The sequence below is a fragment of the Eublepharis macularius genome, chromosome 1 (assembly GCF_028583425.1).
Source record: "Eublepharis macularius isolate TG4126 chromosome 1, MPM_Emac_v1.0, whole genome shotgun sequence".
Taxonomy (NCBI): Eukaryota; Metazoa; Chordata; class Lepidosauria; order Squamata; family Eublepharidae; genus Eublepharis; species Eublepharis macularius.
The window spans coordinates 52,874,932-52,900,371 of record NC_072790.1 but is presented as its reverse complement, the minus strand read 5'-3'; the positions used below and the strand labels follow the sequence as shown (position 1 = coordinate 52,900,371).

Genomic DNA, 25,440 nt, shown 5'->3' with positions numbered 1-25,440 from the left:
GAGAGAGAGAGAGAGAGAAACACCTCTGGCAGTCTATATGAAATAAATGGCTCTATATGAAGAGCAAGAGATGCTGGAGTATATTCTGTACACTGGATCCTGTTTCCAAGTACAGCTTACTCACTCAGCATCATTTATGGATATGGTACATAGGTGTTCTTTTTATCACAAGGTGTTGTGAGGGAATGCATATTAATTATTCTGTATCAGTCTTTATTCATCATATTTGTATCCTCCCTCCTCATAAAAAGGTCTTCACAGTATACATGGAACTTATCCCATGTTAGTTTCACAACGATGTTGCAAAGTAGGTTAGGCTGGGGGGGGGCAACTGACTCAATTATCCTGTAACCTGTGATCGAATGTGGACTCAGTGCGGAACTACAAGTGACAAAAGGCACAGATTGGACACTTGTCCGCTTCCCTCAAGTTTTGATGGGAAATGTAGGCATCCTGGTCTTGCAGCTTGGCTCTCTGACTGCTGTCCAATGGACTTTTCAACTGTCACTTGTCCAACATTCTGCCAAGCTGCCTACATTTCCCATCAAAATTTGAGGGAAGCTGACAAGTGTCCAATCTGTGCCTTTTGTCATTTGTAGTTCCGCACTCAGACTTGGATCTCCCCACTCTATGTTCAGCATTCTAGCTCTACACCACACCAACATGAATGTAGAATGGGCTGTTCCACTTCAGACTGCAGGAGAGGGGAATTACATGACTGAAAGCAATCCTGTATAAAAAGGTAGCTCTGGAAAGAGAAAGCTAGCATACTAGGGAGTGAGATAGGATAAAACCTTTATGTCCATTTTCTACTTGCAAGGAATCGCTCTGCGGTGGATCATTCAAAATGGTATCTCCTGCCTGTTGTCTGAAGTGGTGGCATATTGGACCATGGAGCAAACAAGAGTCAATTAGTGCAGTGGGAGAGTTAATGCCCCACCACGTCAGCTTTGCTCATTAAGTATGCTCCTACTGGATAGTTCCATGTTGGTAGTATGCAGGGCTTTTTTTCTGGGAAAAGAGGTGGTGGAACTCAGTGGGTTGCCCTTGGAGAAAATGGTCACATGGCTGGTGGCCCCGCCCCCTGATCTCCAGACAGAGGGGAGTTTAGATTGCCCTCCGCACCGTTGAGCAGCACAGAGGGCAATCTAAACCCCCCCCCCTCTGTCTGGAGATCAGGAGCTGGGGCCACAAGCCATGTGACCATTTTCAAGATGTTCCAGAACTCCGTTCCACCGCGTTCCTGCTGGAAAAAAGCCCTGGTAGTACGTCATGTCAATTTGCTTGTTCTTTGTTTCAGCATTGCTTTCAGCTTTGTATCAGATTTCTGCCATTCTTACCATATTGAATTGTTTACTGAATGTTTATTGAACATCTCAGCTGTTGATTGTATTGGTCTAAACTGTGTAATCCGCCTTGAGTCTCAGTGAGAAAGGCAGACTATAAACAGCACCAGTACATACACTTGGGAGACCCCGACATGCTTCACATATACTTCACTGAGGGATCTGAGATAAATACAAGGAGGAATAAAAACTTTAAAAAACAAAAGGCATACTGTTAAAAGACAGAAATATCTGCACATATGAAGAAAATAATCAGTCCAGCAGCATTTCAAGAGCTAAACATTCGAGCGTATAATATTAGCCTCCTGGAATTCTACCACCTCTACATTCTTCTGCATTTGTAGACCAAACCTGAAGTGTGATTCAAATATAAGCGGATGAGGCAAACAGCTTCCCCATATGATTTTCACAGGCTCTGGATTTGGTTTAAACTGTGCTGCAATCTGTGGAAGCCAATTACATCCACTTAGTTTGCACACCAGAGATCCGGAGCCCTTGCAGATAAGTGTGCAGGTGTGCAAATGGAGCTGCTTTACCTGGAAGCTGCACTGGGAATCTCTTTGCAACTTCGTGTTTAAATTAGGCCTTCAGTCGGGCTCAGGGAAAAATGAGTTCAAGTCCTCCGATGTGTCATCGACTCCTTGTGTGGCCTCTTGGGCAAGTTGTTCTCTGCCTCCCAGTTCCCCATCTGTAAAACACAGATAAACAGAGACCTACATCACAGGTGCTCCTAGTCAAGGCCTTTGCAACATTCCAGAGCAATGATGTGTAGTAGAAATCAGGGCTTTTTTTCAGTGGGAACGTGGTGGAATGGAGTTCCGGAACCTCTTGAAAATGGTCACACGGCCACCGCCGCCCCCTGATCTCCAGACAGAGGGGAGTTTAGATTGCCCTCCGCGCCGCTGAGTGGCATGGAGGGCAATCTAAACTCCCCTCTGTCTGGAGATTAGGAGGCGGTGCCACCAGCCATGTGACCATTTTCTCCAAGGGCAACCCACTGAGTTCCACCACCTCTTTTCCCAGAAAAAAAGCCCTGGTAGTAATTGTTAACAAAGTATCTTTTAAGGCAACCATGTATGAACTACTGTCATTGCTGCAACTTGTTGTATGCACTCAGTGTTTTGAGAAACTCCCACATGCTTGCATTAATGTCACAGCCATATGGCAACGGTGAAGCAAATTGAAAACATTGCACCCCACATGTAGCCTCTAGAAGCTCAAGGAGGAGCAGACCTGCTAAAAACGGCCTCCTCTTGCTCCTTTGAAATGCAACAGAACTGCTGTTGCTCTGGTTGCTGTGAACTCTCGAAGGGGCTCCCTCCAGAGTGCAGTCGATAGCAAAAGCAGACACCCTACAAATTTATGAGGGAACTAAACTTGCTCCCCAAAAGGTTAAAGCTAGAAAATGCTCCATTGATGGGAGGGTGTGATGTGTTGGTTCCAATACCCTTGCATCTCTGCTGGCAGCCAAAACTGTATTGGAACTGCAATACGGGGCTCCTCTGCCAAGAATAGTTACGAGGAAGGTAAGGAAATTTTATCCCAATCTGCCTTAAGTCAGCAGACATCCTCTTGGACAAAAGGAGACGTGATGACTTTGGGAATCAGGAGTTTTCTCTCTTCTTCTTTTCTTCTTTAATAAATCTACAGCCAAGATGGTACAGTGGTTAGATTAGGGTCTGGGAAACTCATGTTCAAATCTACACTCTGCTCTGGAAGATGACTGGTGACTTAAAACGGGCCATTCACACTACTTTAACCTCCATGGGGTTTTTGTTGCAGAGGAGAGGCGAAAGATGTTGTAAGATGTTTTGAGCTCCTCTAAGGGAGAAAAAGTGGGGTATAAGTAAATAAAGGCTATTAGTATAGTTCCAACAATTCAGCCACATCACCTCGTATCATTTCCAGGCAATTATCTCTTCTATGATATCATAGTTTAAGATTGCCCATGATCTACATACTTTTGGACACTGCTGCCTTCTATGGCTTCCCACTGGCAGTGAAGTTGCACTCAAGACCAAAGAGATCTTCCAGCAGCATGACCTGTGTGTTTCAGTGTAGCGTGTGCTGATTCGCTCTCAAACAAGGGAATGGGGCCACTGAAAGCAGCCATCGCAAGATAGGGAAGGGCTATGAATGCATTTTTTGCCCATGCATTTACCCCAAAACAGCCTCTTCACATGTTTTTCTTTTGAGAAGGATTACTTTCAGTCACAGAGCTCCATGGGAGAAAAACTGCTGGAGAGACAGTAGGGGACATATTACTGTCTTCCAAGGTTCTAGACATGTGATTCCACACACGTTGGATAATGCACTTCCAATCCTCTTTATAGATCATTTGGAACAGATTTTTTTGTGTGCAGAACAAAATATCCACCTCAAACGATTGATAAAATGCACTGAAAGTGCATTATCCAATATGTGCGGAATCCAGTTCTTGTGATGACAGATTGGATGCTGTGCAACATTTCTGTTTGCACAAGAGCACTTGAGTAAGTAGCAAGAGAAAAATGTGTTAGCTGCTTGCACTAAGTTAGACGTTGTATCCTCACTTGCATTTCTGCTTCACAAGATATTGTGGGACCAACCTCTAGGCACTGTAGTATATAGGGAGGAAAGCACTTATATAAGAACTTGTATAAGATCTTGCACTAGTAGAACTGCACTAACGGTGCAATCCTAAGCAGAGTAACTCCAGTCTAAGCTTGTTGACTTCAATGGGCTTATACTGGAGTTACTCTTCTTAGGATTGCACTGTAAATCAGTTTACGTTTCCACTTGTGCATTGGTAGACCTAAGCCAATAAGAGGAACTGGAAGGCTGTTGCATACCAAAATGTGTTTCCAGATGTAATCAGCAAATGTGACACCTCAAAAATCATACAGGAGGGCATCTTAAAAACAAAGCCGATGCGCACACGCACAAAAGCCCAGCACCCAAGGTCAAGGCCACATCCAGCAACTGCTGCCGATTAATGTGCCAGCCAATCTCTTTCCGTCCATCCATCGGCCACCTGCCTTCTCCCATACACCACCTTAAACGTCATGATTAATGAGTTACATTAAAATCAGTGGGATTTAGAACGATGCAATTATTTCATTGTAAGCTCTTCTACAGTGGTTCAGTATCTTTTCCCTCCCCCTCCCAGCCTTTCTGCTGTTTCTTTATTTTTTGCTATTTGCTGATATTTTCAGGGAGGAGACACATTTCCTGCACTGGGGTTTTGAGTAGTTTCTGATTATTCTGTAGTTTTGTCCACAGAGGCGCCCTACCCTTGGGTCCTCCCTGCCTGACACTGGATTTTCTGAAGCGTAGTGGTTTGTTTGGAGTCTTTCACTCATCTGGCTCCAGACTTTGAAATATTGTTGCTAGAAGCCTTTTTTTATAGCATTTGTTTAGAGGCATCCAACCTTTAAAAAAAGATTCTGTAGCATGTCACACATGACTCTTGTGAAGCCCCTGTCACCAAAGGATGTTATGTGAAGTCTGTTTGAAGTTTGTTTTCTCCTGCTGAACTCTCTAAGGGAATCTCGTTTCATACCAGCCGGCACAGAGAGAGGAACTTCACTTTGTTTGGGTAAGATTTCTGTTGTTTAAAAGATCTCAGTTGGTGTTTAAAAAGTTCCCTTCTTTGGCTAGACTTTGTAAATGGTGTGCTGTTTTTCAGAAAAAAAGATCATCTAGAATATAGAGCATTAGGGAGTTGAATCATATTATTATTAATACTGTTGTTGTTATACATATTCACCAGTGCCGCCCTCCCTGACACTAGCAAGAAAAATTTAATTAGGTGGCTCTGGTGTGTATGGAATGTGCAGAATCTATAACTTTCAACCTCATACATCCCAAAGCCCCATCTGATAAGAAACAACAACAATAACAACAGGGTGTATTTATATACCACCCTTCTGGACAGATTAACACCATACTTAGAACAGTGAACAAAGTTAGTGTTTTTTATTATCCACACAATACAACTGAGAGCTGGGGCTGATAGGAGTGGCTTACCCAAGGCCACCTGCAGAGTTTATGGCAGTGGTGGGAGTTGAACTAGCAGAATGCTGATTTGGAGCCCAGCCACTTAACCGCTATGCTACAGCAGCTCTCAATACAGAGGATTGGCAATTGTGACATCACCAGCCAATAAACCAATCAACTCCTTCTGCCTTATACGCATCTTTGGATATTTATGGCAACATTAGCAGCCAGCTCACCAACCCTCCCTTATAGCTCTGTTCACAAAGTTATTGCCTGTTAGTGAACTTGATGAGGGTAAGCAGGATCTGTCCCCAGCCTCAGCTTCCCACAAAGTAGGCACAGAACTTTTGTGTCTATAAACATATACATATAGGCTTCCTGTGCGTGAGCTAGGACGCCATCTTTTGCTTACAGAGAACCTACACGCCAAATGTGCATGAGCCTAGGGACTTTCACACTTTCTTCTGAATGGGAGCGATTCAGGACAGTGGTCAGAACCCCACTCCCCTGGTGCACAACCCAACAAAGAACTAGTCAAGAAAAGAAACAGAGGTCAGGAAGGAGCTTTCACACATAGGAGTTAGCCATTAGGCGGGTGCACTGAAAAGGTTTCCATTTCAGTTTCGAATCTGGGGTTTCTGAATGAACTATGTTCTGTTACTGGGTTTTTCTGGGTGGGACCTTGCCAGCTCGTTTGTTTCACTTTGCACACCCCTATTAGCCCTATTATGATATCCCTTTGTACAGGAATTATCCAGATTTCAGTAACTTGGACACAGAGAAGTGGGATGGGTCTGAATAGACATGATGGTAGAGGGCTAGGAGGCAGAGACCTGAAGTTGTAGATAAGGCTGAGGAAAGAGGTGAAAGTCCAAGCGACAGGGATGGCCTACAGTTCAATAGGAGTGAAGAAGGGAAGCAGCAAGGGGCCTGAAATATGGAGAGAGATGAACATAGGAAGAAAACAGGGCCACTGAGCTGCAGTGCCTCATTATGGCCATGTATTTACATGGGTAGGCATGTATCTAGTTTAGTGGCACTCACAGAGAGCCACATTCACATTTACCAGAGTCCAAAAGAGCACCATGGCAATCTTATGCCCTGTGCGCTACCCCCACCACACACACATACTACAACATAACTATTCATATTGTATGCAACTATAACTTTTTAAAATTACCAGAGTACTTCTGCACATGTAGGATTGTCTCTCCCCAACACTGTAGAACCTTAGCCAGCCTCTGTGTATCTGAAGGGAGAGAGTCTTACCATCCTGCTCTCTCCTCAGCGTGAAGCATAGCAGCTCAGGTGAGAGAATGAGATTGCCAACATGCCTGAAGGAGGACCAGCTGGCAGTAGAGAAGAGGGAGTCAAACAGTTTGGCTAGGGGTCCTGGAGGTGTTTTGCCATCTTCTGGGCATGGAACAGGGGTCACTGGGTGTGTGTGTGTGTGTGTGTGGGCAGGGGGGAGGGGGAGTTAGTTGTGCATTTCCTGCACTGTGCAGCAAGTTGGACTAGATGACCCTGGAAGTCCCTTCCAACATTATGATTCTAAACCACGTCCAGCCCACTGTGCCAGCTTGCCCTTTTTCTGGGTGACCGCTGTAGTGGGGGCTTCCTCTCTCTTGTTTGCAATCCACCTGCTCTGCCTGGCAATACCGTCCTCCTGTCCACCCCTCTGCCAGCCCTGCAGCAGCAGGCACACATCCCCAGGTCCTGTCAGTACCTCAGCTGCAGGTGCCTCTACCGGATCCCAGGCCACCTTTACCATTAGGACAGCAGCAGCTGACTCCCAGGCACAACCCTGCAGGAACAGGCGGCAGCCACCCAGCTGACTCACCCTTCTCCTGCAAGTTTCCCAGGCAGTTCAACCTCAGCTAGGCCCACAGGAGATTGCCGGCCGCGTGAGCCAGGCAAGCATGCGCCTCAAGTGGTCAAAGTTGCCACTGGAGAGGCTCCAGAAACAGCAGGGATGAATGCCAGGCAGAGAACAGAACAAATGCCCCACTCTGGACTGGGATGGAGTGGGTGGGGCTAGGAGAATGCAGAATTTACCCAACCCTCCATCGGAGAAGCTGGGAGAAGGGCCACTCAGTGAGGCTGGATGGGGACTGTGAGAAGATCCAAGGAGGTGGGACAAGGGGAATCCTTTAAAGTCGGGTTTCTGTGAAGGCCAAGAAGGAATTGCAGGGAGGGACAGCTGGAGTGTGCTGTCACTCCCAGGGCAGAAGAAGGAACAAGGTGGTGCAACGGGATGGCAGACCATCAGGTGGGAGCACTGGCGAGGGAGGAGCCTCACATGCTCTCCTCCTGGGATTGCCCCAATGCTGAGATGAAAGCATGGAGGCTGCAAAGAAGGGGGCTTGGGGTGGAGAGGACAGGCTCTTTACTTCCAGCCATGGAATGAGGCCCACAGTTCAGGAAGGCTCACAGCTTACCATCCTCCAGCCACAGCTGGTTTAAGGTGGGAACCACCTGGCAACAAGAAATCCGACTTTGTATTGAGCTTGTTCACGTTCCTGAGTCATGGGGCAGGTGCCACTCTGGGGAAGAACAACAGGCAGAATGTCAAAAGAGACTGTGCCTGACAAACTATGAGAATTTCACTGATCTAGTCAGGGGTCATTTCGTAGAAAAAGAGCAGGAGGAACTCATTAGTCTAACTCATTAGCATATGCCGCGTCACTTGACAGCACCGGAAGTGTGTCATTAGCATAACTGATTTGCATATGCCACACCCCCTGACATCACCTATCCTGGCTGTTTTGGACCCAATCCTGGCCATTTAGGGCTGAAATTGGGCCCAAAATGGCAAAAAGGAGCTGAAAATGGCTGAAAAGGGGCCCAAAATGGTCAGGATTGGGCCGCTGCTGAGTGGGAGAGTGATCCACCACCCATCAGAGGCCCGATCCAGGCCGTTTCGGCCCAATCCAGGCTGAAACGGGCCCCAAATGGCTGAGTCAGGTGGGCGGGGCCACCTGTCATGTGACCTCTTTGGGGAACTGCCGGAATTGTGTTCCGGCACGTTCCCCCTCGAAATGAGCCCTGGATCTAGTTATTTTGGGCACTTTCCAAATAGCTGTTCTAATGCTGAACTTGGGTACAAACTACCCAAGTTCACAAGCCACATGTGCAACAAAGCCCTGCCTGCTTTTGTCCAATAAGGAAAAGCTGCTTCCAGAAGCTGAGATTTTGAGCGGAGGACAGGAAAACAAACGTGTGTGTGCACGTGTATGCATGGGAAAATGCATGCTTAATAATCTCTGTTAAAATCATTGGATTTCAAAAATGTTCCGTCCCCCGTTGAATCACTTTTCTCAGTGGGAAATGAAGTCACTTGCCCATTCTTCTCAGTACTGCAGACAGCCATAGACCAGGGCTAGCAGTGTGTGGGTACAGTGTTTCCACGTTCCCTACATTTTAATTTAGGAGTCCCAATACAGAATTCCTTTCAGTGCTAGTGAAAGAACCAATTCAAACATCTGAGGAAAGTACAAAGTTTCTTTCCCCCATGAGCCGTCTTTCAACTTTGGGGGAGTTTTTGACAGTGAAACACTCAACCATGTAACTCACCATCACTGCCATGTAAGTTTGAGGGAACACCATTCTGTGGAATCTGGGTCAAGTGATTTTTATTAACCCTTTCTCTTTGATATGTCCTGGGCAAATAGTGGATATATAAGAATTTACAAAATAATAACAACAATGACAATGACAACAGCAACAACGTGTGTATATACCACTCTTCTTGACTGATTAGTACCTCACTCAGAGTGGTGAACAAAGTCAGCATTGTTATTAGCCCCACAATACAGCTGCGGAGCTGGGACTGAGAGAACTGGCCACCTGCTGAGCTCATGGCAGTAGTGAGAGTCGTACTAGCAGAGTGCTGATTCACAGCCCAACTACTTAACCGGTAGGTTGTTATATCTATAGCTGCAGAACAGAAGCATCTTTGCTTCCTTCTCTCCACGAGATCTAGGCAACCCACTGTAAATGCTATTTGCCTGTAAGACACATATCTTGTCTGCTTCCTTACAACTCCAATGTGGCTTCTCTAAGATAAAACACATCTGTTAAAATAAATATTAAATGCGTCATTCCATTTTTCCAATGGAAAAAAAACAGGAAGTTTTCAGAAACCTTATGGAAAAAATTTAAGACAAGCAACAGGATTAGGTAATTACAATTCCCGCATTCTGTAGAGATGTGATATTTTTGGGTTCTGTAGAGATGTGATATTTTGGGGTTCTCTTGATTCATATCCTTCCATATTCTGTACCATATGAAAGAAACCCATTAAAGATTAACTTTGCCAGGGTGTTCTTCTTTGTTTTCCCCAAGGAAACAGAAAATAAGGATGTTTGGAGTGTACGAGGCTGCATTAGGCTTACTGATAGAGTCAAACATGGGAAATAGAATGATTACATTTTATCAGAGCCTGGGGTCTAGGGGGCCTTATCTGGAATAGTAGAAAAGAGCAAGAGTCCAGTAGCACCTATAGTACTACCAAAAGTTATGTAGGGTATGAGGTTTTGTGAACCACAGCTCACTTCTTCAGATATCTTCTTCAGATGTATCTGAAGAAGTGAGCTGTGACTCAAAAAAGCTACCCTACAACAGATTCTGTTAGTCTTATAGGTGCTACTGGACTCTTGCTCTTTTCTACTGCTACAGACAGAGTAACACAGCTACGCATCTTGGTCTGGAATGAAAGTCCATAATCATGATATGATTTTTGTATGCCATTTCAGAAATGAAAAAAATAGAAACGATCAATTATATTTTGTGTATGGAAAAAGTTAAATCTGGGAGAGGGGAAATACTGAGAAAGTCTGCTTGGACTCTGCTTTGCGGGTCACAAAATATCAGGCTTGGTCCACTGGCTTCCATTTATTGATAAGCCGGTTTAGTGTAGCATTTTTTTTTCCAGGTAAACTATCTCTGGCCCTTAACAAGCAAGGAAGCCAACTTTGAACTTCCCCTTCCCTTTCTACCTACGATGTGACTTTTGATTGAAAATAGGGGGGCTTTAAGCTGGCCTTAAAGTAAAGTTAAAGCCGAGTTCAAAGAAATGCAGCTGCTTCCTGGAGCTGGTGAGCAGAGAGGTTGGCCAGGGAGGAGAAGTCATAGATTCCCTTTGAAGTTGTGCTGTCGAAGTCTTGCTGCAAGATGGATGCTGCTGGTTTCAGATTACTGTGTCATTAAACTTAAAAGAAACCTCTCTCTCTCTCTCTGTCTCACACACACACACACACACACACACACACACACACAAAGGTAGAATATATATGGAGTAGGTTATAAAATGAAGGCTGGATGGAAAAATCCAGTATTTGATGTGTGTGTGTTTCCTCTCTCTCTCTCTCTCAAATGGAAACACTTTCTATCAGGAAAAGGTTTGGAAAGGAAGGGGAAAAGAAACTTGCCATGCAGGAAAGAAATATTTTGTGGCCAAATGAAGAAAAACTTGCAACAACTGATCAGGCTTTTCTGAAAATGTTCTTAGCCTAAATAGAAGTGGGTTTGTTTATTAAAAAAACAAAACCTGAATAATTATTTCCTCACCTAATTCCCTAACATACACAGATATCGTTCCCAGGTAATGAGAAGCGATGTTTTCTTTTTTTAAAAAAAAATCAGCTGTTAAACTGAAATGAAGACAGCTTTTATTGCATAATTTAAGCACATAATAAGAATGCTTTTGGATTAGGCCAAAGGTCCATCTATTCCAGCACTCCTTTTTAAGCAGTGCCTAATCAGGTCCCACTGGGAAGCTTACAAGGAAGAATAACAAGGCAACAGTCTTCTGTGGTCTGCATTTGAATATAGTGAGGTGCTCTGTCATTGGGCTGGTGATTCCATTTAACAAATGTCCTGACCGGGATAACACAGGCAAGCCCAATCTCATCAAATTTTGGAAGCTAAACAGGATTGGCGTTGTTTAGATTGGATGGGAGACCTCCAACGAAGACCAGGGTCACTTTGTAGAAGCAGGCAATGGCAAACCACTTCTGTTGTCTTGAAAACCTCTGTAGGGGTCGCTATACATTGGCTGTGACCTGACTGCACTTTCCACCACCACAACTTGTATAATATTTATTTGCTTTATTTATTTATGTCATTTAGATTCTGCCTTTCTCACTGAGACTCAAGGCGGATTACATAATGTGATATTAGTACAGTCAATATTAAGGACATTTCAATAATTTTAATGTGAATTTGCAAAGATATGGCATCAGCAAAAATCCAATACAGAGTAGAAGAAAAGCTGAAACAGAGCATAAGCAATTCTATGACTGACATTTTAAACAACATAGAATTACCCAGTAGGATCATACTTAAAGCAATAGATAGTACATAAGACAATGGAGAATACATTGCAGTAAAGTCTATGCTCCCTGTCTCTTTAGAGAATCATACCTTCTTACAGTATAGCCCTCCTATCTGAGTAGAAAGCCCTCTTGAATAAATCAGTTTTACATCACTTGCGGAAAGCTGGGAGAGTGGGAGTTTCTTGACCTCTTCAGGTAACCTGTTCCATAGGATGGGGGCCACCACTGAAAATGCATGTGTACGGGCAGCTGTTGATTTTGCCTACATACTGAATAACATAGGAGATAAGATTGTGCCCTGTGGAACCCCACAAGATAATTTCCGTTCTGGAGATAGCTGATTTCCAATAGCAACCTTTTGAGTCTGTTCCATGAGAAACTATTCAAACCAGTCCAAGGCACATACTGCCTTTGACCCTCATTTCTGTATCCAAACACTTCAACAAGAGGGCATGGTCTACTGTGTCAAAGGCTGCAGAAAGATCCAGGAAGAGCAATAACAAGGCATGGCCTTTATCTTTATTCAGATAGAGATTGTCTGCTAATGCTACTAGAGCTGTCTTTGTAGCTGTCTTTGTCCCATAAACTAGTCTGAATCCAGACTGAAAAGGTTCCAAAACACAAGAGTTATCTAAGAAGACCTGGGCCGTTTCCACACGGCTTACCTGCTTGCATTATGTCCTGGCAGATTGCGCAAAAAATGCGGAAGATAGCGTTTTTTTGCGCGATCTGCCGGGACATAACGCAAGCAGGTAAGCTGTGTGGAAATGGCCATAGAGCTGGCCAGACTGACAAAGAATGGACATGTCAGAAACCACAACGTTCAAAAACCAGTGGGGAAATATTTTAACCTTCCAGGACATTCAGTTGCTGACATAAAAGTAACAGTTATTATGCAGAGGATTTTCAAAGGGAGATTAGAGAGTACTGAATTGCAACTGATAATAAAGCTCAAGACAATGCATCTGCCTGGACTGAATCAAGACCTAGGCTTCCCGTCTCATTACCAGTCCTGATTTCTCCACACCTACTGCATAATCCACACAATCCAATCATGCTTGCTATTGTCATTCACCGGCTATTGTCATTCGGCATCTGAAATCACTCCTCTCTCCAGGATATAAGGACAGATGGACTCCTGTCTAGCTGTATCTGAAGAAGTGAGCTGTGACTTATGAAAACTCATACCCTACCACAAATTTTGTTAGTCTGATAGGTGCTACTGGACTCTTGCTCTTTCCTTTGGAGTAGATTAATCATGCCTTATCTGTTGGTAAATATTCCATTCTTTACAGAAAAAGAACAGAATGGCAAGCTGCCAATTTTAATAAATAGCACAATTGTGATTTCTAACACTAGCCTCTCAAAGAAAAATTCTTGAAAGGCTTAAAATCTGTTAAATATGTTATAGACTCTAATCCCTTCCTAACATGTTTAAATTGCCAAAGGCCACATACCTCAGTAGCCACAAAACATCTTTGCTTACTTTTAGGGAAAGGTATGGATGTCTCACATTCTGTCCATCTGATACTCCGACCACTAATGGCCAAATTTTTATAGTGTTATTTCCCGGTTAAAAGTGATCTGGTGCTTTAGGGCCTTCTACGCACTTTGGCGGGGTGGGGGGTGAGGGTATAAAACTAGCCATTTTTTGCTTTTTTAAAATAAAAGGAGGCAACCAAGAATTCTTCCAGAGCAAGGAAGGTCATCTCTTTCTCTCGCAAGTTGTGTGTATCACATTGGGCATGATCCATAAACACAGTCCTCGGATGCTGTTAACTGGCTATACAATTAACTTTAGTATAGCCTATGAACAAATGGATAAACAAGCCCCATTCCCTCATGTTCTGGGAGACTGCCATCTGGGTCTCTCCATGGTGAGGCAACCCTTCCTCTTACTTGAGCTTTATCAGCTTCTCTTTGAGTACTAACTACTGCAACCAACAAACAGCTAGATGGATTTGTACATCTAGCACTCAGTATCTGTGTTGCAACTCATTCTCAGTAGCACAGGGATGACTGAATGTGCATTCACATTTTTGAGCTATTGCATTGAACTCACTTGCTCCACTGCTGCCCTTCCCTTCTCTTTAGAAAGAGGGACCAACTAGGCATGGTGTGTTTACAGAGATCAGGCTTCAAACATTCAAAATATAAGAATGTTTAATAACAATTAAAAAGAGTACACAGTCTGTAAAAGCATCACGATGAGCAAAGATAGAAAGAAATGGTGTAAAAATGTTGTCCTCCTAACCCTAACTCTATGCTTATCCTCAATGATATTCTTGTAATTCTTGAATTCACAGCACTGGAAGGTACTTCATTAGTTTAGTTCTCTGAATTACAACTTGTTCCCTGTTGTCCCTTGACACGTGGTCATGAACAATAGAGAACCAGTGTAAAAGTTAGCCCTTCATGGCATGAAGATGCTCCTAGTAACAGTCCAACAGATTCCTTCTCATGTCATGATAATTTATAATTTCCCCTTGCGAGTCCATCCAGCTTTGGAATAATTCAATCTTCCTGACCCAAGAGGACGAAATACTCTGTATTATTCCTATTATTACTTGGCTTTCCCAGTCTCTGTCCTTTTAAGTGTGACATTCTAGCAAAGATGTTAAATGGTAAACCTTTTGTCTTACTCTGGCCCAAGCCATTTGCATCTTTTAGCACTTGATAATTCCTCCCCCAGCACCTTATGTTTTGCCCACTAAGAACTTGCAGCCAGGCTCTAAGCCATGACAGAGTGCACTCTCAGTTACTAGAATACTGGAGTGAATTCTAGGGTGAAGGGTGTCTCCCCACATAACCCATTTGTGATAAATTCTTCTACAGTCACAAAATGAACCCCGTGTCCTGCTTAAGGCTGAGGTCCCTCAATTAAGATGGGAGTCACTGGGGCCAGAGTCAATAGTACAAAGACCTCAGATACTGTTCCAGCAAAGACTGAAGGTGGACTGTGGCTTTAATCACCCTTGCAAAGAAATAGAGTTGCAAAGTCTGAACAACACAAGAGATAATACAAAGCCCTGTGGAACTCAGCAGAATAAATCCTATACTGATGATTCTAAATCTCCAACAGCAACCCTCTGGATACATAACAACAACAACAACGACAACAACAAACAAACAACAACATTCAATTTATATACTGCCCTTCAGGACAACTTAATGCCCACTCAGAGTGGCTGACAAAGTGTGTTATTGTTATCCCCACAATAAACCCCCTATGAGGTGGGTGGGGCTGAGAGAACTCCAGAGAACTGTGACTAGCCCAAGGTCACCCAGCTGGCTTCAAGTGGAGGAGTGGGGAATCAAACCTGGCTCTCCAGATTAGAGTCCCGTGCTCTTAACCACTACACCAAACTGGCTCTCAGTCAGAAAAAAAAGAACAACTCCAATGCAGTTCTTTGCATTCCAACATGAACAAAATCAAGCAATCCACCATGTCAAAGGCTCCTGATAAATTGATTAACAGAGAAATATGTCCTTATCTATACATAAATCAGTCCTCTTTATGTTTCATATGCAGTTCTGGATTGAGAAGGATCAATGGCAGATGTGTCATCCTCGAATACCTCTGTTACTAGGGTTGTGCATCCTGAAATTCCCAAGTTGAAAATATAGATGAAAACCACTGACTTGGGTCATTACCATGATTTCAGAATGGTAAACCCAAATCAAAAATACTTAGGCTGGTGTTCGTGTTTGGGTGGTTACCACTGTCAGCAGCATTAAGCATCTTGTTTTTCTTTGATTCTCTTGCTTTCTCAGGCAATGGCATTTCTCCCTTCCAATGGGATCCTTACAAGAGATCAGGAGGAACACTCCCAGCCAATCACCATTGGAGACAAGCCTCAGAGAAGGAGTCTTTAAGGCTCACAGCTGCTGCTTTGAGCAAGATATTTTCAGAGAAATGAGAGACCCCACCCACCAGGAACTCTTTAAACAGTAGTAGTAATTAAAGTATTCCTACAGCAGATGCCCAGTGTAAAGATGTGTCTCATAGAAGTTGGATGAGTGTTTCATCACATGCAATCACAAACACATGCACTCTAATTTGTTTTTATAAAATTCAAACTATTTTCGAAGATTGCAATGACACAGTAGCGGGGGGGGGGGGATGCAAAGGAAGCCTTCCTGACTTTGTGAAAGGGGACAACAGCCCTCAACAAGGAAGGATGGCAAATGCAGAATATTCAGCAGCAAGATTTAAAAATATTGTATGGCAATCACTGTAAGGGTATGTAAAGAAACGGGATGCAACCACCATTTTTTTTCAAACACCAGCAATTGGTGCTCTCCTGCCAGGCTGCCACAATCCTTCTATAGGAAATAGTAGAAAGAAATGTGCCAAGGAGCACTTACTTTGAGGGAGTGGGGTGTAAAATCAAACCTCTTTGTTCATTCTGCTTGAAACATAGGGGTCTTTAAATTAGATGGAGGATTGTGTTTTGTGCAAATTTGGTGCCATTTTCTTTATAAACAGCTGCCCCAGACCCTTAAATAGATTCCCCATTGAAAATAATGGTCCTGAAATTTTGGAACTGGGGGGAAAAACCCCCATGAATTTTAATCCTGAACTGGTACTGTCCTACCCAAAAATAAGGTAAAGGTGTCTACTCTGAATCATGGATCTGAAATTATAATGACATTTTTCTGGAGCACAAACCCCATCTGCCCCAACTCACTCAACATCAAAATTACTCACCTCAACAAAGGCAGATTTGAAACAGAATGATAATTACTCACTTCTTTTTGATCTAAAAAAGGGTTTCTTTAACAACCAGCAGATAACTGCCTTGTTTTATGACCCTGAGCAGGTTTATACTGTTTATTTCCTACTATTTTACCACTTACCAGCCAAGCATCTTCACTCTCCAATTTTTGTAGAATCAGCAAGATGCACTGATTTCCACCCACCCCTCTCCCTAATGTGGACATCGTGCACATGCTGAATGCCCATATCCTGCCTGACTCATTTAAATAAAAGAACCATGTGCATCTTCAGGTGATTGAAAGCTCTGGACCATTCAGTCCATGAGTCAGTTGGCAGGACATGAAACAAATAGAAATGATGATAGCCAATAACGTGTGACAGGGCATGGGGAAAGACAGATTTCTCAAGCCCACCATCAAATTATAGTTCCACAACCTTAATTAATTTAGCCGATATCATTCTAGACTAAGGTAGGTTGGCTGAAGAAATTGCCTATTTTCTTTTGGTAATGCTGAAATTAGAATGGAATTGTATGGATTCAATTCAGTAGGCTAACTTTCCAATGCACATGGATTATTTACCATCCAAGGGAAATTGCTCTACCCCTAAACTGGAAATGCATTTATGTATCAGTGTCTGGTTAGGGAAGAAATTAAATTTATTGATTAAAGCTTTTTATTCCAACCCCCCGCCCCCCACCATCAAATAATATTTCCCATGGTAGTGGAACTGACAATGGGCATGCCTGATTGCAATCATGGCCCATTAACAAAAGGATAAACTGACTTAAGCACATGAACACATTTGCAAGATATACTGAGTGGTGCTAAAATAAAGGATGTCATAAATTGTACGCTGCAGCACTTCGCAAGCAGTCATTTGCCTCTCCTGTGAACCTTAGAGTATTTTAATTGCCAGAGCCGTTCTGTTATCACAGGCTCATTCTTGGAAAGCAAAGCCAAGTTCACCCACAGGTTATGGACAGAGCTGATAATTATTCAACACACCACCATTATTAGATTAGATAACCCACAATGTGACTACCACTGAAATGGCAGTAACTATGACAAATTGATGTCAACCTCCCCCCCCCACACACACGCACACACATACACGCAACATAGAATTTCATTGCTAAAATACATTTTTTAATACTAGACAGAGGTAGATACATGGTGAAGGGCAAAAAGACTAATCAAGTATTGTTATTATCTAGTAATACAACACAATCCATTTACACAGCCCTTGATAAAACAGCACAAGAAGACAGCTGTATGTCTTGGGAAGCTTGGAAGGAAATAGCATTTGGGGGTGGGATTCAACAGGGCAGAGCAGATAAGAAGTCACAAGCATCTCTGGTGAAAATATATCTCTCGGTTAGCGGGGCTAGCAAGACTTCTGCTGCTGAGTTCTGGGGAAACTGCTGTCAGTCCAAACAAGGGTCCCTAACCTTGTCCCTCTGGACACTTTTGAAATTCTGAGAACAAATACTGTGTGCCACCACAGAGTGGCTATTGGGGAGCAGCCAACCACAAAATGGCTGCCATGGGGGCATAGCCAGTCACAAAACATTGGGAGGGTCCAAGCCAAGCATCCTCCTATGACAGATGTAGTTATTTCAGAACTGGTACTCCCAGCAGATACAAAGGTAACACTTTTAAAAATATTTACTTATTTATAGTCCACCTTTCTCACTGAGATCCAAGGTGGATTACAACAGCGCAAGTGAAAATATAATGTAATTGATATCTAGGACATTCACTGAGCAAAGTACAATAATGAACAACATTAAGGACATTCTGGGAAACATTTTTAAACAACATAAAGACGAGCACAAAGATGAAATCTATCTGAAACAAAGCATGACTTTATTCCATGGCATGTTTAGCAGCATGAAAACTCTCTGGTAGGCGCATATCTACATCAGCCTGCAGTACCTAGTAGCATAATGTTTACTCCCCGCCCCTACTAAAGCATCTCTCTGAGCTATTTCTTATGAGACAGTTCTGTAATTTGGGTAGAAAGCCCTCCTGGATAATTGTTTTGCAAGGCTGTGGCAAACCAGGAGAGTGGGGGCTTTCCTGACCACCTCAGGCAGGCCATTCCCAAAGTTGAGGGCTACCACAGAGAAAGCAGGTGTGTGGGCAGCTGTTGATTTTGTCCAGCTATAGCTTGGTATCTGCAGAAGGCCCTGTTCCTGTGCTTTTCTTCCTCCTTCTCCAGTGAGGTGGAAGAAATTGGCTGTTTGCTTTGAGGAAGAAGTAGGTGGGACCAGGAAACATATTGCTCTGAATTGTGCAAAGCTAGGGCCCTTTCACACCTGGTCTTTTAATTGTCTCAGTACCTATTTCACATCCCATGTTTGCAGGGGTTTCACACTAACAAGGTAGTCATGGGAAGCAGCTCTGTTCTTTGTCCAGCATCTCCAATTTTCTCCCTGTGCATATACCGTGACTGTTTTTTTTTAATCAGCTGCCCGGTTGCGCTTGGCCCAATCAATGTCATTATGAACACTTCTTTCACCTTTTTGCTTCTCTTCTCCCCCCTCTCCTGTTCCTCAGTTGTTGATTGATCTGGCCACTTCCATCCTCAACAGCACCCCACATGCTTTTCCCGCAATTGTGTGGCACTGTGCGATCACATTTGGGCTGCTTGCTTCTCAGCATCCTGCTCTCCTTTTACTGGAGCTGATTAGTCTGCAGATCTAATAACATCCACGCTCCTCATCACCCCATCTGCTTCTCCTGTAATTTTTTTTGGTTCGCTATAGGAAAATAACATTTCAGCATTGTGAATCTTTGCACAATTGCAGTAAAAAGTGCTGTTAATAGTAATCTGTTTGCTTCACTGCCCTCTTCTCAGCTCTCTGAACTCATTTTCTGCCATTTTTTTCAGTAAAGCAAAGTAAGAATCGTAAGGCTGCTTCTCCATTGGCTTCCTTCCTCTTGGGTATGCACACATGCTCTTATTTTTTTTCCAAAGCCAGAAACAATTCCTAATCTTGCTGCCTATTCTCTGCTTGCTTTAAAAGCCAGGAAAGGGTTAAATGGCTGCCTTTCCCCCTTCTTCCCCCCACTCCTTTTTTAAATCCAGGAATGATTTGTAACATTGCTATGTTGAAACTCTGTACTCCGTACTCCCTCTTAGCTTTAAAAGGCAGGGAAGGGTTAAATGGCTGTTTCCCTCTTCCTCCCTCAGTGGTATGAGCACTCTTTTTTTCAAAGCTAAGAAAGTGTTACTCCTAATTTCTATTGGCTTTAAAAGACAGGCAACGGTTAAATGGCTCCTTTTCTCCGTCTTCTGCTATTGTTGCAAATCAAAGTGGCAGCGAGGTAAAGAAGCAGCATTTTAACCCTTTCCTGGCTTGGCTTTTAAAAAAAAATAATGAGAGTGGTACATGTTTTACCCCAGAACTCTGCCATCAATTGCCTCTCCAGTGGGCAGAGGACAGCCCAATCAGCAAAAGGGGGTAGGAATGGGTTCCATCATTGCAACATTAATACGCATGCTCAAAGTTAAAAAAAAAAAAGTATGACGTTTGTTGCAAAGCCCCAAAAGCCTGAAACTTGATTGAAGCTTCAAAGCCAGTCTAAAATGAGAAAAGAAGGTGCTAAATTGAAACTGCCATGGACAGTGTGAAAAGAGTGGGTGCCAAGCTGAAGCCATTGCGATTGCGGCGACTGCTCAGAAATGACACTTTAAACCGCAAGTGTGAAAGGGGCCCTAGATGAACCAATAGTCTGACTTAGCATAAAACAGCTCCTTAGTAAATACACCATGGATGGGAGCCCAATGAAAGCCCATTCTGCAATATTTATTAGTTGCTTCTGTGAGACATGATCAGCCCAGGATCAACACATCCCAGCAATAAAAATAGGATATTATGCTAATCGTAAAAATGAGACGCAGTTCTTTGCTCTACAACTTCCCACCCTGGCTCCAGCAAAGAAACATCATGAAACCATTAGTTTTTAGCATCTCATAGAAAAGGGGAACTGTTGTGCAACAGTTTCCTGGGGGTAAAGTGTAGATGACTGGGGAAGGCAATGGCAAACCACCCTGTAAAAAGTCTGCCAAGAAAACGTCGTGATGCGACGTCCCCCCATGGGTTAGCAATGACTCAGTGCTTGCACAGGGGACTACCTTTACCTTACCTTTATAAGAAGGGAAAATGTATATTGTTCTCATTTTTCCTCCCCGTGACATAAGTGCATAAAAAACAGGACTACCATAGACATGTTCAGGCCACACAGTTTGTGTGTATGATCTGGTTATCTGGAAGCAGAGCTGGGCTTCCTGCCAAGGGAACTGCAGTGAACATAAGGTGTAATCTTCATCCATCAAAATCAATGGAAGTTTTGCCATTAGGGGCACCTGTTCACATTTCAGCAAGGAAGGAGGTGACATTCTGCAAAGATCCAAGGGCCAGTTCAGATCTTTAGACTGTAAAAAATCAGATAGTTTTAGGAGCGTTTCATATCATTGTCTTTTCTGTAATCAGAGGTTGTCAGGAGAAACTGGTGTGATTTTTTTAAAAAGACAAATCATCTGAAACTAGTGCAGTAAAAGAGCCAGTACGGGACAGCCAGACATTTATGGAAGAAAGCATTTCATATCTACAAGAAGGTTCCAAAGAGATCACATGTAGGCAGACCTAGCAACAAATAAATTCAGGATTACAACAACATAGGTCACAGGACACAGACTATGTACAGTATTTGTGCAACAGCAAAAGGTCGGCGGTGGTAAGAGCCATAAAGCCTTCAAATGTTTTAATTAAGGAAAAAATAATTATGGAAACAATCCGGTCAAAGATAAATAACATTTCCATCCCACTGATTTCAACAGGAAATTTAAGTACATTTTTCTCACTGAAATCAATGGGGCTTAAAATGCTTAACATTGGCTATATTGTGCCCACATGTGTGCAGCAACTGAACCTTTCTGTTCTTCATTCAAATACCACGTACTTTATGCTGGGAGAGGAACACGATTGGTCAAAGTTTAAACACTCTGAACTCCCATTTCATTCCATGGAAAAATCAAGTGTATGCTTGCTGCTCCCTTACCACAAGGCAACGGGACTTCGAAACATCTTGCTCTGGCTGAACTGTGACTCCCCATTTTGGGTTGTATCCTATAGGTCTGTTCTACTCATGGTGGCATTTTTCAAAAGCACAAGACATCTTCTTCTGTCACAAAATCTCTCCCACTAACGTTCTTTCATCAGGGGAAAACTCCTGACATGCTAGAGGCACGTGCAACCATTAGTGGAATGGATTTGCTGGATCCAGGTCATATAAACCTGTTGAATGTGGTCAAATTATCTATAGATTACCATTGCTTATCACTTATCTAATACACATGTACAAATGAAGCAGTTGTCCCCCTCCCCTTCTTGAATGGGCTAGCATCAAGTTTTATTGATTTTTCCCTTGTCTTTATAGATCTCATGACACTCAGCAATTTTTAGTCTACTAAACATTCTTGCACACATACTTCAGATATAAAATCAAAATTAAGCAGAGCAACTGCGCTGTATTGCAATTTAGTATAAAATGTTTCCATTTAATATGAAACATATTTTCCCTAATGTTATAGTACCATAAACAGTCATCTTAAATCCCTTAACAAGCAAAACATTTTTTAAAAAAAGAAAAAGAAATCTTGTTCAGTTAGCAAAATTATGACTAGAAGAAGAGGAGAAAATGATTTATGCCCGTAAATTAAATTACTGTGATCTTCTTATTTATAATTAGATTCTTAAATTTTGAATAATTTGTATTCTAGGGGCTGAGATAATTTCATAAGGAAGTACACTCCTGTTTTCCCAGGTGGTGGGGAGGAGGAGTTATTAAAATATACTACTAATGGATGATCGAGAAATTGTGAAACTCTTGGCTTAGAAACACGTAATCTTTGTATACTTTATCCAAAATCCATCTATGGATTTGTAAATGGTAAGAATTTTTTTTTTCTAAATACTCTCTTTACCTAGCTCTTTGAAATGTTGAGAAAATATCTAAACCACCATAATACAGGTGCACTTCTCAAGAGACCATGACTGGCTGCACGGCCCTTTTGAAAACATTTCTGGTGGCAAATCTGCTTCTTGCTTTTGTTATCTGGAAAATAGCGCCCTCCCTGGTCAGTGTCTAGAAGACAGCCCAGTGGAAGTTCCTATGTACATTGCAAAAAGGAATGAAACACAAGTATAATTAGCAGTGAAAACATCAGGAAGCCTCTTTTTCTGATAAAGCAACTAAATAAAACATAAGGAACTCTTGCTTTCTGTAAAATGCATAATTTTTTCTTTATTTTTACAGACATGAACCAGCAAATCTAGAAAATCTGTGATATCATCATAACATTCACTATTTTATCTATAACTTGTAGTCTTCGTTCTGATTCTAAAATTATTCTTCATAATGCTCTGAAATCTGATGGCCAACAGTATTCAATAACATTAGATGCATCAGCCCAAATGATGTTTTTTTTAAAATACAGTATTTATAGATATGACATTTGAATGAGATCCAATGATTGCCTTCTAATGGGGGAAGCCTTCTTCACTTTGTTGACTCCAACTCATTATCATTCTTTATTACAAGAAAACCTACACGTGAATGAGATTTGTTTATCATTGATAGGATTATATCCAGCACTGTAAAGTAAAAAAAAGGTTTTGTAAATTGCCCAGTAGATGTTTGATACGACATATTCTCCATTCTAGCTAAAATCCCCTAGAAGGTGATAGAAAAGAGGAAGTAATATAGTTTATGGTAAGGAGAGGGAGGCAAGACAAAGTGGAAAAGGTGATACCTTTTATTGGAACTGTTGCTGAATGTGTTCAATCTTTTGCCTAACCTGGTCCAATAAAAGATATAACCTTTCCTGCATATCTCATTCCCCAGAAACAGTACAGTAACTGCATGCCAAATAAGCTTGAATTTCCCAACATAAATGTCTTCTGAGCTCCAGATTCCAGACTCTCTGCTGTAGTAATTGAGCAGCAGTTTTAAAAGAAATGACTTCTTAAAGTAAAACAGTTTCTTAGACTCAAGGCCCTTTCACATTTCTGTTTTAAACAGGTTGCTATCCTTTGCTGCCCTGATTTAGTGTAAAGCAATATAGGGCAGCAGTTTCAAACAGCATTTACAACCGTTTATGAAATGTATGTGAATCACCATGGCCATTTCATACAGTGCCATTTTTTTTCTGACACTGGAAGTGGCTATATCGGCACAAAAATATTGCTGTAACATATTTATTTATTTTATTCAACTTATACCCTGCCCTTCCCACGAGTGGGCTCAGGGTGGCTTCCAACAAATATATTATTAAAATACAATGATACATTATAAATAGTATAAAAACCAATATTGGTACACAATTATATCAACAGCATAAAAATACAGGTGCCACCAAACAAAGCTGGCCACTACAGAGTCACCATAACCACGGGCACTGCCATGATGTAACTCCAGGGCAGCTGCAAAAGAAGGGTGTGGCAGTCAGAAGATGGGACAAAAAGTTGGCCTCTAGTCAAAGGCCCGGCAGAACTATAGCATTGTAATGACAGGTGTAGTTGGTACTCTGAATTCCCAGCTTTCATTTTTTAAAAAGTAAATCTCTAGCCCCATCCTTCTAGCTCTCCAGAGGGTTTGTTAATTTCTTCTTTGCCTCCCAGAAGGCTCTGTCAATTATTAACAAACCCTCTGAGGAAGGATCTTTGCCAGCTTTGTGAAATTAACAAACCCTCTGACGGTGAAATTAACAAACCTGATCTAGCAGGCTCTGTAGAGAGGGGAAATTCAAACTACGCTTCCCAGCTAACTTTGTGTCTTCCTTCACTTGAGCGTCCTCATGTACTTCATCTCATGTGGTTTAGCTTTCAGAGCTCCCTTCTTCATATTTATCTTTGACTCTCAAAATCTTATAACCTGAAAATCTTTTTGGTCTCGAAGGTGATATGGGACTCAAATCCTACCTTTCCAGGGCAGACCAACACAACTACCTACTTGAAACTTTAATATTAATGTTAATGTAAAGAGGCTTTGTCAGAGTCACATATGAGTGACTTCCTCCTTTCCCCAGAATCGACATTATTTGTTCACTTGCTTACTATGTAGAAACCAGACAATGTAGCTACCAAAATGTTGCTTTCCAGTGTTTTCTCTGCCTTTGCTAAAGACCTGACTTGTGGTGATTTTTCTGATTTACACTGCAGTGCCAAATTACTCATAAATGACTGTCAAAATGCTCTTGATCCCCCTGATGCAGAAATGAAGTCCCAGTCTCCTCCATTGTCCTGTCCTCCACTCTCACATCTGTCTCAGTCTCTGACCTGTTTGTTCTACCAAAAAATAGTAACAGTACAAATGTGGTTATACACGTCCTTTTTAAAATGTTCCTGCCTTTCAAGAAGGAGCAAAAATGGCAGAGAGAGTGGGAAATGGTGTTAGCCAGAAGTAGTCAGAGTGAGATTTCACTCGATAAACCTGGTGCAAGCCACTGGCTAGAGAATAAGCTTACCTCCCCCACCCCCTGCCAGACAACTCAGAAATCAGAGGATAGATGTTCTGGGCCCTGCCACCAGAGGTACATGGGCCATAGAAGGATTGCACCGTCCTATTTCCCTGGAAAGAACATGGCAAGGGGAAGAACAACTCTGGCCATTTCCACACGCCCTTAAAGGGAAGGCCCACGCACTGAATGCTGCCGGCTTTTCCCTTTCACTCCAAACGTCTCCGATTTCAAAACAGTAGCAGGCTCTTTGGCTCCAGTTTTGTCGGCACCTTATTGGAAACCATGGAAAAGTGCATTCTCAAAAAAGGTGCCGACAAAACGGAAGCCAAAGAGCCTGCTACCGTTTTGAAATCAGAGATGTGTGGAGTGAAGGGGAAACGCCGGCAACGTTCGGTGAGTGGGCCGTCCCTTCAAAGATGTGTGGAAACGATCCTAGTCTCAACCATTAACTAGAAAATGAGCAGCAACAAGGAGCTTCTTTTCCTCCACCCTGCTAGAAGGAATGCTGCTAATGGCACTGCAGCTGCAAAAG

General features: G+C 42.6%; 1 long non-coding RNA gene across 1 annotated transcript in view; it reads right to left on the bottom strand.

Moving 5' to 3' along the window:
- Nucleotides 1-1,202: 1,202 nt before the first annotated feature.
- The window catches only part of LOC129338820 (uncharacterized), a 38,753-nt gene continuing 14,515 nt past the window's right edge, over nt 1,203-25,440 (bottom strand). The window contains exon 3 of the long non-coding RNA XR_008597971.1: nt 1,203-2,034. This is a non-coding gene — a long non-coding RNA (uncharacterized LOC129338820). The remainder of the gene's footprint in view (nt 2,035-25,440) is intronic.